Source organism: Erinaceus europaeus, chromosome 10 (assembly GCF_950295315.1).
Source record: "Erinaceus europaeus chromosome 10, mEriEur2.1, whole genome shotgun sequence".
Classification (NCBI taxonomy): domain Eukaryota; kingdom Metazoa; phylum Chordata; class Mammalia; order Eulipotyphla; family Erinaceidae; genus Erinaceus; species Erinaceus europaeus.
Window position 1 is genome coordinate 107,065,649 of NC_080171.1, and position 17,218 is coordinate 107,082,866.

General features: G+C 42.0%; 1 long non-coding RNA gene and 1 other non-coding gene across 2 annotated transcripts in view; both read right to left on the reverse strand.

The window, feature by feature from the left end:
• LOC132540780 (uncharacterized) overlaps nucleotides 1-17,218 on the reverse strand; it is a 108,772-nt gene that overhangs the window by 31,935 nt on the left and 59,619 nt on the right. The window contains exon 2 of the long non-coding RNA XR_009551921.1: nucleotides 12,754-13,103. This is a non-coding gene — a long non-coding RNA (uncharacterized LOC132540780). The remainder of the gene's footprint in view (nucleotides 1-12,753; nucleotides 13,104-17,218) is intronic.
• LOC132541075 (U6 spliceosomal RNA) lies at nucleotides 1,453-1,555 on the reverse strand. Its single transcript, XR_009552257.1, has one exon. It is a non-coding gene; the product is annotated as a U6 spliceosomal RNA (small nuclear RNA).

Below are 17,218 nucleotides of genomic sequence, written 5' to 3' on the forward strand. Positions count from 1 at the left end.
AGACTGAGTCTTCTTAATATGTAAGCTGTTTGATATGCGGACTCCCTCAAAAGTCTAGACCAAGTAGATCAGAAGCAACCAATGGCACAGCTACATACAAGATACTGGGTACTATACAGCAAACCCTAACAAAAAGGACTTTTCAAAGTTAACCCAATTACCAAATAATGTGATGATAACATTAACTATCCATTGTCTTTTTGAACCCTAAGACAACAGGAACCTCACATCTCCACTAGAGAGCCTATATTTCCCCGAGTCCTGGAACCTTAGGATAGGGCCCACTTTCCCACATGCCTCTCCCAATCCATATCAGATAATATTGCATCAGCCGATCGTAACCTAATCAACGCAACGATTGCCACCTCAACATGCTTCAGCTCAGACTGTGTCCAGAGACTTCACGTGTGGAATGACAACCCTTCAGCTTCATTACTCGGGTAAGACCTTTCCTTTCATAGTATTCTCTAGTTCCATCCCAGGTGGTTCACTTTCTAACAAAGTCCCAAAACCTAGATATAGACCAGGTTCTGAGACAGAGAGTATATGTACACACATATCCATAAACTACTGCAAAATATATACCTGAAAGCAGAAGTACACTAGAGTTTGCAGTGAGTATCCCCCTAACACTTCCTCTCCTCTATTCCAACCTTTGGGTCCATGATTGCTCAACAATTTGTTTGGCTTTGTATGTTAACTCTCTTTTCAGCCACCAGGTTCCAGATGCCATCAGGATGCCGGCCAGGCTTCCCTAGACTGAAGACCTCACCACTGTGTCCTGGAGCTCTACATCCCCAGTGACCCACCCTAAAGAGAAAGGGAAAGAGAGAGGCAGACTGGGAGTATGGATCTACCAGTCAACGTCCATGTTCAGCGGGGAAGCAATTACAGAAGCCAGACCTTCTACCTTCTGCAACCCACAACAACCCTGGGTCCATGCTCCCAGAGGGATAGAGAATGGGAAAGCTATCAGGGGAGGGGATGGGATATGGAGATTGGGTGGTGGGAATTGTGTGGAGTTGTACCCCTCCTACCCTATGGTTTTGTTAATTTATCCTTTCTTAAATAAAAAATAAATTAAAAAAATTAAAATTAAAAAAAAATTAAAATTTCTGTCAATTTCCTGTTGAAAGCGCTCCACTATCTCCCACTAATCTCAGGGTACAAACCAATGTTCAGGTTCTCACCAATGGTCTGGCCTCTATCTGAGTTTGCAGTCTCATCTTGACCCATACACCCTCAGAGCTGGCAACCGTGCCCTGCTCATTTCTCTCATCCATTAACAGTCCATAACTCTTCCCACAAGGCATTTGCATCTGCTATTCCTTCTGCCTGCAATGGGAGCTTCCCAAATTCCCTCCAACCTTTTCTCACTGTAATAAAATATATGTAGTACAACATTCTAATGTCCAGTTCAACGACATCAAATATATTCATAGTGTTGTACAAAAAGATCTGGAACACATCACAGATTTGCATGCCATTCTTGCACAGAGGTTATGCTGATGTTCTCTGAATTGCTACTGTTTATTTCTGTGTGCTTAAGGCACACCTTTTTTGTATAAATTTTTTTAATTCCCTTTTGTTGCCCTTGTTTTATCATTGCTGTTGATGATGTCATCGTTGATGGATAGGACAAAGAGAAATGGAGAAAGGAGGGGAAGACAGAGAGGGGAAGAGAAAGATAGATACCTGCAGACCTGCTTCACTCCCTGTGAAGCGACTCCCCCACAGGTGGGGAGCCATTCGAACCGGATCCTTATGCAGGTCCTTGTGTTTCTCACCATGTGCGTGTAACGCACTGCGCTACCACTGGACTCCCTAGACATACCTTCTTTTGACTATCATGTCTGGTTCATACCGCAGATCTCAGTTTAAAAGTCTCTGACTCAGGAAAGTCTTCCAAGTGCAGGCTTGTCACCATCATACACAGTACCCAACATCAACGATACGACTGGTTGGTATCTGTCTCCCTCACTAGACAGTGAGCTACACGGAGCAGTACACCGGACCTAGAGGACTGGGTAAATAGGAAGAGCTCTGTGCATCTGAGTGGAATGAATGAGTGAAAATATAAGCTAAGAAGTGCAGCTCTACCCCACTGAAGAGCATCTTTAATATTCCTGCAGAAGACCATGCCATTCTGCATCATGGTGAGTAACGCTCCAGAGAAGAAGCTTCATCTCACCTTTGGAAAACTTAAAGCCAACAGTTTTCTCAAACAAACAAACAAAAAAACTATTAATTTAGATTTTTATCTTTTATAAAAGAGGAAAGCACTTAATAGTAGTATCTCTATCAGGTCTAGTCTCAGACCTCTGAGGCAGTTTATGATATCTGAAAATTAACATCGAGTTAATTTTGTGTACACCTGCATGGCACTCAGCCTTACCCTGTCCCACCTTTTCAGTCGGTAGAGAAAACCCCATCACCCATCCGGACAGCCAGTGAGTTGTGTAGATTGGAACTTGAAATGTGTCAGGTTCCACAACATTATGGAGAACTTGGCACCTTGACTTCAGAAAGCCCTGTTGTGGCTCCGAGAAGGTGGGTATATCTTGGATTTCATGGGTCCAAGGACTCCAACTCTGAGTTGCTGCTGGAACAGCTGATATTCACATGACCCTTTGCACTTTATGTGTTATTCATAACACCCGGAGCTAGGGATCAACATTAGGGATCCTAATTTTATGGGTGAAAGGAAAACACTCAGAGGTCAAACAGCTGGTCCAAGGTCTCTCAGCCAGGGACAGAGCCAAAGTTGGCATCTGGTTTGGAAGCAAAACGCTCGTTCTTACCTAAAATAGACTTCCAGCTTCTATCTACCTTAAAAATCCCTATTCCCGTCTTCCCTATTCCTACTTTATGCTTCCTGCTTAGTAAACATTTTGTCTTGCTTTATATCTTACCGCATTTCAGCCACCAAGTTGTAGATGCTTCTACAATTTCATCCGGACCTCCTTGGGCAGATGACCTCACCAATGTGTTTGGGAACCTCACGTCTCTGGAGCCCGACCCCATTAGAGAAAGATAGAAACAGGCCCTGGGGGTATGGATTGACCTGCCAATGCCCACGTCCATCACAGAAACAATTACAGAAGCCAGACCTCCCACATTCTGCACCCCAGAAAGAATTCTGGTCCATACTCCCAGAGGGCTCACACTCCAATTCCTTCAGGACTCAGAGAGAGGAGGAAAAAACAAAAAAGAGTTAGAATCTACATGTGAAGCTGATAAATTATACACTTACTACCTTAACATTGATAAAAGTAGATTTATCTACAAATTTTAAAATAAATAGATAAACTGATCTCTGAAAACTGAGAAATAAAAAGTCCTTGGGGTGAGGTGGTGTTGCCCCTGGTTGAGCATGTATCTTATAATGCACAGGGTCAAGCCTCTGGCCCCCTCCTGCAGGCAGAAAGCTATGCAAGTGGTGATGGAGGTCTGCAGGCGACTCTTTTTCTCTCTCCCTCTCTATTTCCCCATACCCTCTCAATATCTGACTGTCCTTATCCAACAAATGAAGATAACAAAAAAAAATTAATAAAAAGTCCTTGTTCTTTTCACTTTACTTTTTTTTCAATGTGTCATTGACTACTACATTTCTAGATGTAATTTCCATTATAATGGTAACTTTGAATGAGACATAAATAAAGATCTTATGGTGACTTGGCACAATGGGCAATGTCATGGAAAGATTATGTGACCAGACACTTAGCGCTAGACTGCACGCTCTGTGGTTATTCAGTAAGTGCATGTTAACTCACTTGTTGATTGAAAGTCTGAGAGGAGGTATCACATGATGATCCAGACTGCCTGGTAAAAGACAAAACCCAAAAGACCCAGGGGCCATAGACAGTCACCCAGACTTTGCCTCCATTGGAAAGACTATCCTCCCACAAACAATCCCTGTGCTGATACTGGTCCTGGCTTTCTGCAAAGTCTTCTTTAATCTTGGAGGAAAATTTAGGTTGCTCTCTATCTCAGAGTGTAGACTGGGCCCCTGGGTTTCCTCTAAATCCTACCCCACCCTCTTTGTGAAGAACATACTAATCTCTTGGATCAAAGTGAGGAACAAAATGCATAATACTCCCACTGAAGGGTCAGAGCGTGCTTAGATAACCCTGTGGGCTCTTGGCTGGACAAGTGATGAAAAGGAGAGAGGCGCCTGTCAGGAGGTCACAGACCACAACCTTTCAACACCTGTCCCTTCTCTACCACTACCACCCATGCCCAGCCTTCTTCGCTCCACTGAGCCAAAGGTTCCAGTGACCAAAAACATCCCTCAGTTTGGCATTTCCCATCTCTCCCATTTAGTTTTTTTTTTTTTTAATCTACAAATCTGCCTTTCATTTGAGGAATCAGGTGGTGGTGCACTGGGTTAAGCACACATAGTACAAATCTGCCTTTCATCACCTCTGCTGCATTTCCCTGGTGATACTTCACTTTTTTTTTTTTAACCATAATTCATTTCTCTTTCTCTCCCTCTTTCTCACTCTCTCCCTCTCCCTCCCCCTCTCTTTCACTCTCTCTCTCTCTCTCTCTTTTCAAATAGAGATAGAAAGGCAGAGAATGAGAGTAAAAGAGACCACAGCATCAAACCTTTCTTCAACCCAGTGGGGACCAAGCTCAAACCTGGGTCATGCACATGGCAAAGCTGCATAGTATCCAACTGAGTTATTTACACTGGCCTGGAAGTTTGTGTCTTATGCCAACTTTCAGAAGTTCAGCTGAAGCAGAAAGTAGCATGTATGCACATGTTGCTTCAAGTTTCTATTATCTATATCCAGCTTAGATTTTCCAAACCTCCTTTATTTTAAAAATAAATCTTCAGGCCAGGCAGTAGTGCACGTGGGAAAAGCACACGTATTTCCATGCATTAAAAAACCTGGGTTTCAAGCCCCCCAGTCACCACCCGCAGGAGGGAAGCTTCATGGGCAGTGGAGCCGTGCTGCAGATGTCCCTCGGAGACAACCCTCTACCCATTTCTCTCTGAGGGAGGGAGGGAAGAAGGGAGAGAGAGCAAGAGAGGAAGGAAGGGAGGATGAATAGATGGAAGAAAGGGAGGAGGAAGAGAAGAATGGAGAAAAGGAAAAAATATCCACTGGGAACAGTAGCTTTGTTGTGTAGACACTGAGGCCCAGTGATAACCTTGGTGGCAAGAAGAAAGAGAGAAAAAAAGAGAGGGGGAGAGAGAGAGAGAAAGTAAGAAAGAAAGAAAGGAAGAAAGAAAGAAAGAAAGAAAGAAAGAAAGAGAGAAAGAAAGAAAGAAAGAAAAAGAAAAAGTCTTCCCAGGTCTCCCTCATTTTACTTCAGTGCCCTCATCTTCCAGGTCATTCTGAAAGGACTTCAAACTTCTGGGCCACATGGGCAGAGGATGGGGCATAGGGAGCTGAAGAAAAAGTATTTTATGTAATTTTTATGATTTTTTTTAAGTCATCGAACACTATCACAGCTATCATTATAACATTTAACATCAATTTGTGCTTTGATCCTTGCTGATTAAGATTCTCTTTGCTAACATAAAAGCCTTCTATCTATATAACCTTTAGAAGCTGCAATTCTAGGGCCTGGTGGTGATGCACCTGGTTGAGCGCACATGTTGCTATGCACAAGGACCTGGGTTCGAGCCCCCGCTCCCCACCTGCGGGGGGAAAGCTTCACGAGTGGTGAAGCAGGGTTGCAAGTGTCTCTCTTCCCTCTCTATCTCCTCCTCCCTTCTCAATTTCTCTCTGTCTCTATTTGATAATAAACAAAAATAATATTAATAAAAAATAGAAGTTGTAATTCTATTGTTGAATCTTAATTTTTGTCAGTTTAACAGACAGTTCCCACCCTTCTATACCAGTTCATTTTCCCCTCAGGTGAATGTTTTTAATATCAGGGTATCACACTAGGACACACAGGGTGTGTAAAGGTGTGGAGATCAGACTTGTGGCCAGAGGTATCAGTGTTCCAAATGCATGGGACAGCTCTGGTTATTCAAGAATTTATTTTTGTCTTTTAACTGTTCCTTACTTTTCAAGGGGGAATTGATGCTCTGAAAATATTTCCAGTGATTGTAGAGAAGTACTAATGATTCTTTTGAGGGAAAATTCTAATATATCCACTATCATCTGACTTCCTTTTACAGCTTAAAGCCATTTTTACCTTAAAATTATTCATGACTGAGGCCAGGCGGTAGGGCAGAGGGTTAAGCGCACATGGTACGAAGTGCAAGGACCGGAGTAAGGATCCTGGTTCGAGCTCCCAGTTCCCCGCATGCAGAGGAGCTGCTTCACAGGCGGTGAAGCAGGTCTGCAGGTGTCTATCTCTCTCTCCCCCTCTCTGTCTTCCCCTCTTCTCTCCATTTCTCTCCGTCCTATCCAACAACCATGACATCAATAACAACAATAATAACTACAACAACAATTAAAAAAAACAAGGGCAACAAAAGGAAAAAGAAAAAAATATTAAAAAAATTATTCATGACCATATTTGGAAAGGGCCTTTGAGTAAACCGACTATTGAAATTGTGAATCATGATGAAAAGAATGCAACACTGGCATTGACAGAGAACGCACTGAGTTGGAAGCAGGTGTGCAAACTTTCTTCACCTTAACCCTGAAAAGGCTCCTCTAAAGTGGAAAGAAAGGAAGGAGGAAAAAAAGGAGAAGTAAGAGGAGAAGGAGGTCAAGAAGGTGAAGGAGGAGAAACTAGAAAGTTAACAATATGACACTATTTACATCTTGTCACCAGGTCTAAGTTATTATTGTTATTTTTTAATTTAGTGCCTTATCTATAGCATTTAAAGCTAGTTTTCCAGAATGGGAGTTATAGAGAACCTCAAAAATGTCAATTACTGGGAGTCGGGCTGTAGTGCAGCGGGTTAAGCGCAGGTGGCGCAAAGCACAAGGACCGGCATAAGGATCCGGGTCCGAACTCCCGGCTCCCCACCTGCAGGGGAGTCGCTTCACAGGCGGTGAAGCAGGTCTGCAGGTGTCTATCTTTCTCTCCTCCTCTCTGTCTTCCCCTCCTCTCTCCATTTCTCTCTGTCCTATCCAACAACGACAACAACAATAATAACTACAACAATAAAACAACAAGGGCAACAAAAGGAAATAAATAAAATAAATATTAAAAAAAAATTTTTTTTTAAAATGTCAATTACTGTTGTCTGGAAGTATTATACTCAAATCTGTAAAAAGGGATATGAGAGTTAACTGAACTGAACTGACTCCATCCTATACCTGAAACTCCACATTACTAAATTTTTAACATAGAAAAATATTGTTTGGGGGGGTCGGGTGGTAGTGCAGCAGGTTAAGCACAGGTGGCACGAAGGGCAAGGACTGGTGCAAGGATCCTGATTTGAGCCACCGGCTCCCCACCTGCAGGGGAATTGCTTCATAGGCGGTGAAGCAGGTCTGCAGGTGTCTATCTTTCTCTCTCCCTCTCTGTCTTCCTCTCCTCTCTTGATTTCTTTCTGTCCTATCCAACAACAATGACATCAATAACAACATTAATAATAACCACAACAATGATAAAACAACAAGGGCAACAAAAGGGGGAAAAACATCCAGTTGGGCACCAAAGTAAAAACCCTGGGGTGAGGGTGAGTCTTTTTAATACATAGGCTGAGCCTTTGATATGTTGACTCTCTCAAAAGCCTAGACCAGGGAGAACAGAGCATCCGGTGGCACAGCTATATACAAATGTCAATTTATGTCAAAGGACATAAATTATGGTGATGTTAGGGATTATACAGCAAATCCTAACAAAGGGATTTTTCAAAGTTAACCCAATTACCAAATAATGTGATGATAACAATAACTATCCATTGTCTTCTTGAACCCTAAGACAGCAGGAACCTCACATTCCCACTATAGAGCCTATATTTCCCCCAGTCCTGGAACCTCTAGGATGGGGTGCACTTTCCTGCATGCTTCTCTCAATTCATACCAAATAATATTGCATCCGCCAATCACAACCTAATCAACACAACAAGTGCCACCTCAGCATGCTCTACTTCAGACTGTATCCAGAGAAGTCAGGTGTGGAATGACAACCCTTCAGCTTCATTACTCAGGTGAGACCTTTCCTTTTATATAGTATTCTCTAATTCCATTACAGGTGGTTCACTTCCTAACAAAGTCCCAAAACCTAGATATAGACTAGGTCCCGTGAGATAGAGCATATGTTCACATGTACCCATAAACTAGGGCAAAATATATACCTGAAAGCAAAAGTACACAATAGTCTCCAGTGAGTAACCCCCAACACTTCATCTGCACTATTACAGCCTTTAGGTCCATAATGGTTCAATAATTTGTTTGGCTTTGTATGTTAACTCTTTTCAGCCACCAGGTTCCAGATGCTAACATGATGCCAACCAGACTTCCCTGGACAGATGCCCCCACCAATGTGTCCTGGAGCTCCACTTCCCAGAGCGCCACCCCACCAGGGAAAGAGAGAGGCAGATTGAGAGTATGGATCAACCAGTCAATGCCCATGTTCAGTGGGGAAGCAATTACAGAAGCCAGACCTTCCACCTTCTGCATCCCACAATGACCTTGGGTCCATGCTCCCAGAGGGATAAAGAATGGGAAAGTTATCAGGGGAGGGGATAGGATATGGAGATCTGGTGGTGGGAATTGTGTGGAGTTGTACCCTCTTATCTTATGGTTTTGTTAATGTCTCCTTTTTAAATAAAAATTAATAATAAAATAAAAAGCCTCCAGGAGCAGTGGATTCATGGTGCAGGCACTGAGCCCCAGCAATAACCCTGGAGGCAATATATATATATATATATATATATAGTATTACTGGCTGGCAACAACTAACTTCCAGATACACATGGTCTTCTGAGAACTCTGCAAAAATATTTATCTATTTCCTTATTTCTACTCTTTGTAGTAACCAAAATTGGCTTGACTAAAAGTTAGTGAACTCTAAAGAATATAAGCTATAGCCAATTCTAAATTCTTGGCAATGCATTGTATTTCTTCTACACCCCCTTTTATCCTTTTAAATAATTCTCACAGACCCTAGTGGGGCATGTCTGCACTAGTACTCTTGCTTGTGCTTGCTGGTATGCAAAGTTAAAATTCCCAAGCATACCCCATTATTCTATCTTAGATTCAAAGTGTTTTTCACTGTGGGTAAACATAATCACTGACCCTAAAAGATGGTTGCAGGGCTGGGTGATGGTGCACCTTGGTGAGTGCCCACATTATCATGAGTAAGGACCCAGGTTCAAGCTCCTGGTCCCCATTTGCAAGAGGGAAGCTTCATGAGAGATGGGAGTAGTGCTTCAGGTCTCTCTCTGCCCCTCTCCCTTGTCCCTCTCAGTTTTTATGTCTCTACATAGTAAATAAATAAAATATGTTTAAAAATAAATTTAAAAACCATTACTATCTATTGTTGCATAACAAAGTACCTTAAAATTCACCGGCTTAAAAATAACAATCAACATGTATTCTCTTTGGCAGTCTTGTGGGACAAGGATTTGGAAATAACTTATCCTCATGGTTCTGATTCCAAGCTTCTGATGAGGTCAAGGTTCTAGTTAAAATGCAGGTCAGACTGGGTTGCAAGGATCAAAGAGCTTGATGAGCTGGAGTAATGAGCTGGAGTACACTCCTACGGGCCAACTCACACCGCAGGTTATTTGGTGATGGCAGCTGGCAGAAGACCTCAGTTCCTCATCATATAAGTTTGCCCACGAGGCTGCCTAAGTGTCTCAATGGATTGGCAGCTGGATTTTCACAAAGCAAACACACTGAGAAAGAAAAGCCACATGGCTGCCATCTCTTTGTATGACCTGGTACCGGAAGTCAAATAACGTTATTTTATTCATTACAAGTAAGTCAGGAAGTCAAACCTATTAAGCCCAGCTTGGTGGTGAAGTGCTAAATAGTCTGCAATTTTTTTTTTCAAGCCAACAATAGTCACAGACAAAAGCAAGTTATTCTTATTTATTTTTTTTTGCCTCCAGCATTATCACTGGGGCTCCATGCCTGGACCATGAATCCACTGCTCCTGATGGCCATCTTTCCTTTCCTTTTCTTTTCTTTTCTTTTCTTTTCTTTTCTTTTCTTTTCTTTTCTTTTCTTTTCTTTCCTTTTCTTTTCTTTTCTCTTTTCTTTTCCTTCCCTTTTCTCTTATTTTTCTTTTTTCTTTTTATTTATTTATTTTTGTTGTTGGATATGACAGAGAGAAATTGTGAGTGGAGGGGAAGACAGAGAGGGGAAGAAAAAGATAGACACCTGCAGACATGCTTCACCTTCTGTGAAGTGACCCCCCCCAGGTGAGGAGCTGGGGGCTTGAACCGGGATCCTTGTGTTTGACACTATGTGCACTTAACCGGGTGCACTATCACCTGGCCCCCTATCCTTTAATCTTTAGAGCATATTTTGAGATATTAATTATAAAGAGCAAAATGCATACATTTTAAGTGTGCAGGCCAGTAACATTTTCACACATACCTGTGTAATCAATAACTAGGTCAAAATAGGTAACATTTTAAACTCCTCCGAAAATACCATCATGTTCGTTCCTTTAAATTTTCCATGCACAAAATAACAGAAAGATGTAACTATACTTTTTTTTTTTCCATTCTTTCTGATGCTTTTGTTTTTCTTTCTGTACTGTCAGGGGTCTCCAGTATACTACAGATTAAATGCATAGCTTGACTTGCTCTCAACTTGGAAGCATTTTCAGTATTTGACCACATTAATCTGTAGTTTGTTTAGTCAAGTTCAGATTGAAGAAGCTCCCTTATACTTGTAACTTAGTTAAACTGTGGCAGTAGAAGTATAAATAGATCACAAGACACGATTTTGCTACTGAATCACAAATACAGCTCTGAGTGTTGTGTAGCTGCTAGTTGTGAATTCCCCTTTCTAACTCAGAGAAAGATTTGCCCCATGAAAAAAACTTGCAGTGAAACAGTGTTGCAGGTATCTCTGTCTCTCTCTTCTAGCTCTCCCTCCACTTTCAATTTCTCTATGGCCTATAAAATCTAAAGGGGAAAAAGAAAGAAAAGAGAAGAGAAGAGAAGAGAAGAGAAGAGAAGAGAAGAGAAGAGAAGAGAAGAGAGGAAAAGGAAAGAAATGGCCGCTGGCGGTGGTAGATGCATCATGCAGGCACTGAGCCCTAGAAGAAACCCTAGTGGCAATAATAATAATTATTATAATAATAATAATTGAAAGAAAAAATACTGGGCTAGGGAGATAGCATAATGGTTATGCAAATGACTTTCATACCTGAGGTTCTGAAGTCTCAGGTTCAATCCCTTTATAAATTAGAGCTGAGCAGTGCTTTGGGAAGAGAAGAAAAAGGAAGAAAGAAAGAAAGAAAGAAAGAAAGAAAGAAAGAAAGAAAGAAAGAAAGAGAGAGAGAGAAAGAAATAGAGAGAGAGAGAGAGAAAGAAATAGAGAGAGAGAGAGAGAAAGAAAGAGAGAGAGAGAGAGGAAGGAAGGAAGGAAGGAAGGAAGGAAGGAAGGAAGGGGAGTTAGGAAGGAAGGAAGGATGTTGCCTGGGATATTCCTCCATTTCCAAATACACTCCTCTTCAAGCATTTATTTGTCACTTTTCACAACTCCACTTGTAATCTGAAACCAGCCCCTTTGTGTGGAGGGCTGATGAGCCAAAGAGAAAGACTGAGCACTTCCTGTTGGTAGTTAGCAATCTCAGTAACCAAGAAAACTTGACACTATGCCTTGGGCAGCTGGAAATTCATTCTCTCCGCTGGCCCCCAAGCCTTAATTGTCTATAAAGAGGAGTGAGGCACCAGGCCTTGCAGTTGCCTAACTGGGCCTCTCACCTCCACTTCTTCCTACAGTCCTCAGGCCCTGCTCACTCTGACTCTCTACAGCAGGGCACCTCAGGCTTTTTATGTTAGTGCTACTTCAATCCGGAACTGTCTGAATATCACCACAATCCAGACTTTTGAAAAAAATATTTATTTATTTATTTATTCCCTTTTGCTGCACTTGCTGTTTGCACTTGTTGTAGTTATTATTGATGTCATTGTTGCTGGATAGGACAGAGAGAAATGGAGAGAGGAGGGGAAGATGGAGAGAAAGACACCCGCAGACTTGCTTCACAGCCTGTAAAGCGACTCCCCTGCAGGTGGGGAGCTGGGGGCTCAAACTGGGATCCTTACGCCTGTTCTTATGCTTTGCGCCACGTGAGCTTTTAACCTGCTGCGCTACCGCCAGACTCTTGAGACTTATTTTTAAGAACAAAGTAAGTCTCTTTTATTTTGTGGTCTGAGTGGTCCCTACAACTTGTTGCCCTCCGCTCAGCTGTGGGGGACTTCTCACCCCTAGTTACCTTTAGAATATCCTGAGACAGAGAATTTCTGGGTTCCTCCAGATCCCAAATACATTTGTTTCATCCCCATAGGCCTCTCTGGACATAGTGCCTTACTGACCTGCAGGCTCCAGTAGGTTCCCTCCTCGGCAATACCCAGTCCATACCTTCTGGAGTCGTAGACACGTCCGACTCAAATGCCAGTCCTCTTGGCAGAAGCCCAGAGTTTTCATCTACATTACTAATATTTTTGCTTCCTCAAAGGCAACTTGGTACCCTGACTCCTAATCCCACATGCTCTTTTATACCGAGCAACATAAGGAGAAGGAGAGGCATTATACCAGGTAAGGATTACATTTTTTTCTAGATCCCTAGAATCTCTACCAAGGCTTTCATATGTATCACAGTTTCTGAGACATGGTGACTCCTTATCCCATCAAAACAACTCACCAATGTTTCTGCAGCCACAGTTGGGTCTTAAACATCCCGTGGGTTCACTATCCATCCTCTCCCACACAGATGTTCCAGCAACGCTAGCAGAGTGTCTTGCAGCAAAGGTGAATCATCATGCTAACAGCATGTCATTGATGGAATGGTGTGTGTTTCATTGTTGGGACTGGGGGCAGGCAGAGGTCAGAGTCACTATCCAGTAGTAGGCTGTAGAGCTGTGCAGGCAGCCTTAGGCAAGTACTTGAAAAATCAGTGCTGCCACTTCCACATTCATGAAGGCAAATTGAGCTTAGTACTCAGAAGTGTGTATAGATCATTATTTCCTGTAAATCTTCTTGCAGATGAGGTACCTGTGTAAAAACAGTTTTCCAGGGTAAAATAATAATTGTCTACAGACAACAAAAGACCTTTCTTTAAAGCTTGAAATTAAAATTTTTTTTTAATTGACAGAACAGAGAGAAATGGAGGAAGAAATAGAGAAGGAGAAAAACAGAGAGACATCTGTTTTACAGCTTCACCCCTGCAAGTAGGGACTGGAGGCTTGAACCTAGTTCTTTGCCCGTGATAAGGTCTGTGCTCAACCAGGTGCGTCACTGCCTGGCTCCAACAACAAAAGACTTTAAAGTGACAACATGAGTAGAGATTTAAAAAAAAAGAGAGAGAGAGAGAAGATGTCACCTTTTATTTTATTTTATTTTATTTTAATTTTTTTAATCTTTATTTATTTGATAGAGACAGCCAGAAATTGAGAGGAAGGGGGAGGCAGAGAGAGAAAGAGAGAGAGACACCTGCAGCACTGTTTCACCACTTGTGAAGCTTTCCTCCTGCAGGTGGGAACCAGGGGCTCGAACCTGGGTCCTTGTGCATTGTAACATGTGCAATCAACCAGGTGCACCACCACCCAGCCCCTCACTTTTATTTTCTAGACAGATTGTATTAAATAAACACATCTACTTAGAATTTCTTATGAGGAACAGACTAAGAATTTAAGAGAATATTACCCCTTTGACTGACAGGAAGCCAAATCATTTAAATCCATACTCATCTTATTATTCAACTTGACCACACACAAAATTCCTTCTTCAAGGTTCAACTATCTACAGATAACACACACACAGACACACACACACACACACACACACACACACACACGTACACAAGCAGATTCCAGCAAAGACCCTGTCATTGTATTGAAAATGCTGGTTACAGTCATCAGATAACTCAGTGTAGCTGCTGGGGATAGTGAGTGAGAAGTTTGGTTACACACAATGAAGAAGTACAGATTTCTACAGTTTCATTCTATAAAATCTTTCCTATTATTTCCCCTCCACATTCCCTGAATCTATAAAACAACCTGCCTTTAGTTTCCTAGGCAAAGTGGAATTAAGAGAATTTGCTTTCCTGCTCTCACTTGAGTTCTGAATAAATCCTGTCCCTCATCAAGCTACAGTAACTCTGAAGTTCTGTGGGATGACAAATCTGAGTTGAACCCTCAAGTAGCAAAATTCATTTAGAATACTGTGTTCTGCTGCCACCTGGTGGTCTTGTTGTTCTGCTGCCACCTGGTGGTCTTGTTGCAAATAGCCGTTATGAACATGAAAAGTTGAATTTATTGACCCTACAACTGTCCCCCTTTACAAGTTTTAGATCCCATCATGCATGACTGGTGGTTGTTTTTCTGCAACTACAAACATCTCAGGACTGACAACATTCACATTATCAAAATGAAATTTAGTTTTGTTATTCTTGATTCTCCTTTCCTTCTTTTCCTTTACCTATTGATACGCTTCCATTGGGTTCTTAATATGATAGGTTGTGCCTTCTCCTGTCTCTCAGAACCCATAAATGCTGGTTCTTAGAGGGTTCCACAGATAAGCTCCCTTTTAGTGAGGTGTTCAGAGGAAAGTCAGACGATCGTGCCAAATTGGAGGAAGCTACCAGCTTCTGATTGGCTGTGCTGTTGAAGCAAATTCCTAATCTGAACTTAAGTCAAGGGCTGAAAAGATAGCCCTGGGCAGGGAGATCAGGTGGTGGCACACCTGGTTGAATATACATATATATATAGTTTTTGTTTTTAATTTGTTAGTGATTTGATAATGATTGACAGATGTTGGGTTGCATCGCAGAGGAGAGAGAAGAGACCAGGAACTTGTGGTGGAGCGGGAACCCAAATCGTTATTCACGTGGATGCCCCAGAGTTGGATGTGAGCATAGAGGTTTATGCCACGTGGAGCTAGCAAAATGGCCGCCTCCCACTATGCCCGTCAGCCCTTCTCCAGGTCTTCTCTGGGTCAGGACACAGAAGAGAAAGAGAGCCAAACCAGAAAAGCAGTGGGATTTATAGGGTAAAGATGTAAGTGGCAAGTCGGGAACGGGACTGGCTAAGAAAAGGGGTGGAGAGGCAAAAGGCATGCTGGGAAGGTGGAAGCATCCTTAGCAACTGTTGCAATGGTTTAACTGAATTAGCAATACCCTGAGGGGATAACGTGGTGGGGATATTTCAGGCAAAACAATTATTATTTAAATAGAGTAGGATATTAAAAGAGGTTTAATGTAGTTGGTGCCTTAGCCAACAGAATATTGGGGGGATGTAGCCCCCTTTTTCCTTTACTTAATTGGGCTTAGGTGTTTGGTGGACCTTCTCAACAACCGTTTGTCTTTGGGGATTGTAAGGGATGTCTGTGGTAAGGGATGTCTGTGGTATGGGTGATGTTATAAAGGAAAAAAGTCTTTAAATTATTGGCTGACAAAGGCAGGCCTATAGTGGCAAAACACCAGTTAAGTGTAGAAAAATATGTGAATATTGTTAATTTATATAAGTTGTATATGGAGGAATTTCTTATAGTTTAATACCTTACCATATGAGCAGATATGAGCAGATGCTTCTTCATGTGAAGGCTTGATAGCTGTAATCACTTACTTTGTGGGGAAAAAAAAAAAAAACTTTTAACAAGTTAGAAGTTTACTATAATTGATAACTCAATAAATACAATCTTTATAATTTTGGAAAGCCTTTCTAGTATAATTTTAGGGCTGTTTAACCAATTTAAGCTCAATAAAATGTGGTAAAGGAAAGAACCATTGTTAGAGCCTCAGGCATGAGAATCATTAGCATAGCCATTGTGTGATCTATCTACCCAGGCTGGTTCTACCTCTTTAATTGAGAAAGTATTTGAGAGCTTTACATATCAATAACGTCTTTTCTACCTTTTGTTACACCCATTTAAGATGGAGACACATCCTAGGTGTGCACAGGATCTTCAGGCCAAATTTAGTTAAAATATATTGATTTTTAACTAATTTTTACCTTAGACTTTAAACGCAAATTAATTTTACCTTTATAAGAATCATGTTGAAAACTCTTTCATTTAACTTTGCCTGGTAAGAATGTAGCTTTAAAGTTACACTTTTAACCTTAAAGTTAACGTGTACCAAACTTTGAACACACATAAACATGCTTTTTAACACACAAGAGGAGAAAAACTTTTGTTACTAAAACATATCATTTTAAACACAAATTTAGATCTGCACTGTCCTAGTTGAACCATTTCTACTCTAACAGTTTAAGACTAAATGTTTCACATTTATACCTGTTGTTGAGGTGGTCTTGGTGTCGGGCTGCACCGCGGAGAAGAGAGCGGACGTCCAGAGCAAAGGGGTACACAGATCTTTATTATAGGATGGGGGGGAGGTTTGGTTCAGACCACGTGGAGCCAGCCAGCAATGGCCGACCACGGGGGGAGAGCAGGGAGCGAGACCTCAGAGAGGGAGAGCCGAGAGCCAAGAGAGAGAGAGGGGAGGGGTGAGGGGGCTTTTTATTGGGTGACAACCAGGGGTGACGTGTAGGGCCAGGATTGGTTGAAAGGGGGCACTCTAGGATTTAGCGAGGCATAGAAAAACCTGGGGGCGGAGCCAGGATTGGTTGAAAGGGGGCACTCTAGGATTTAGCGGGGCATAGAAAAACCTGGGGGCGGAGACTGCATCAGAATAAGTCCTCAGCAACATCTCCTCCTATCCCTTTATATATAAATGGACACAGTAAAGAAAAATGGAGCATGCTTAAATGTTTTAGAGGAATGCCATGCTCAGGTGGGAAGATGTAGGACTTTCTGTGGAGGAGGGAAGGCTTAAATGGCTGCCAACCTTGTGAGATTTAAACTTCCTCCTGTGCTCAACCCCTCTTCAGAGAGAGAGACTTACCTGGAGAGACTCATCTCATAGGTTTAAGCGCAGCCTGCTCAACCATCTCTTCACAGTATCTCTACATCTTTTCTATCTTTCTATCTAGTAATTGCATAAGATGTACAAAGTCTATAAAAGACTATCATGGGGCAGAAACTTTTTGGACATAAGCCTAAATGACATAACAAAATAGGAAGGGACATGAAGGGGAGAAGTAAAAGTCAGTGTGGTGTGAAGGGAAGGATTGGTGTGTAAAGGAACATTCCCTGCTTGAGTGGGGAAA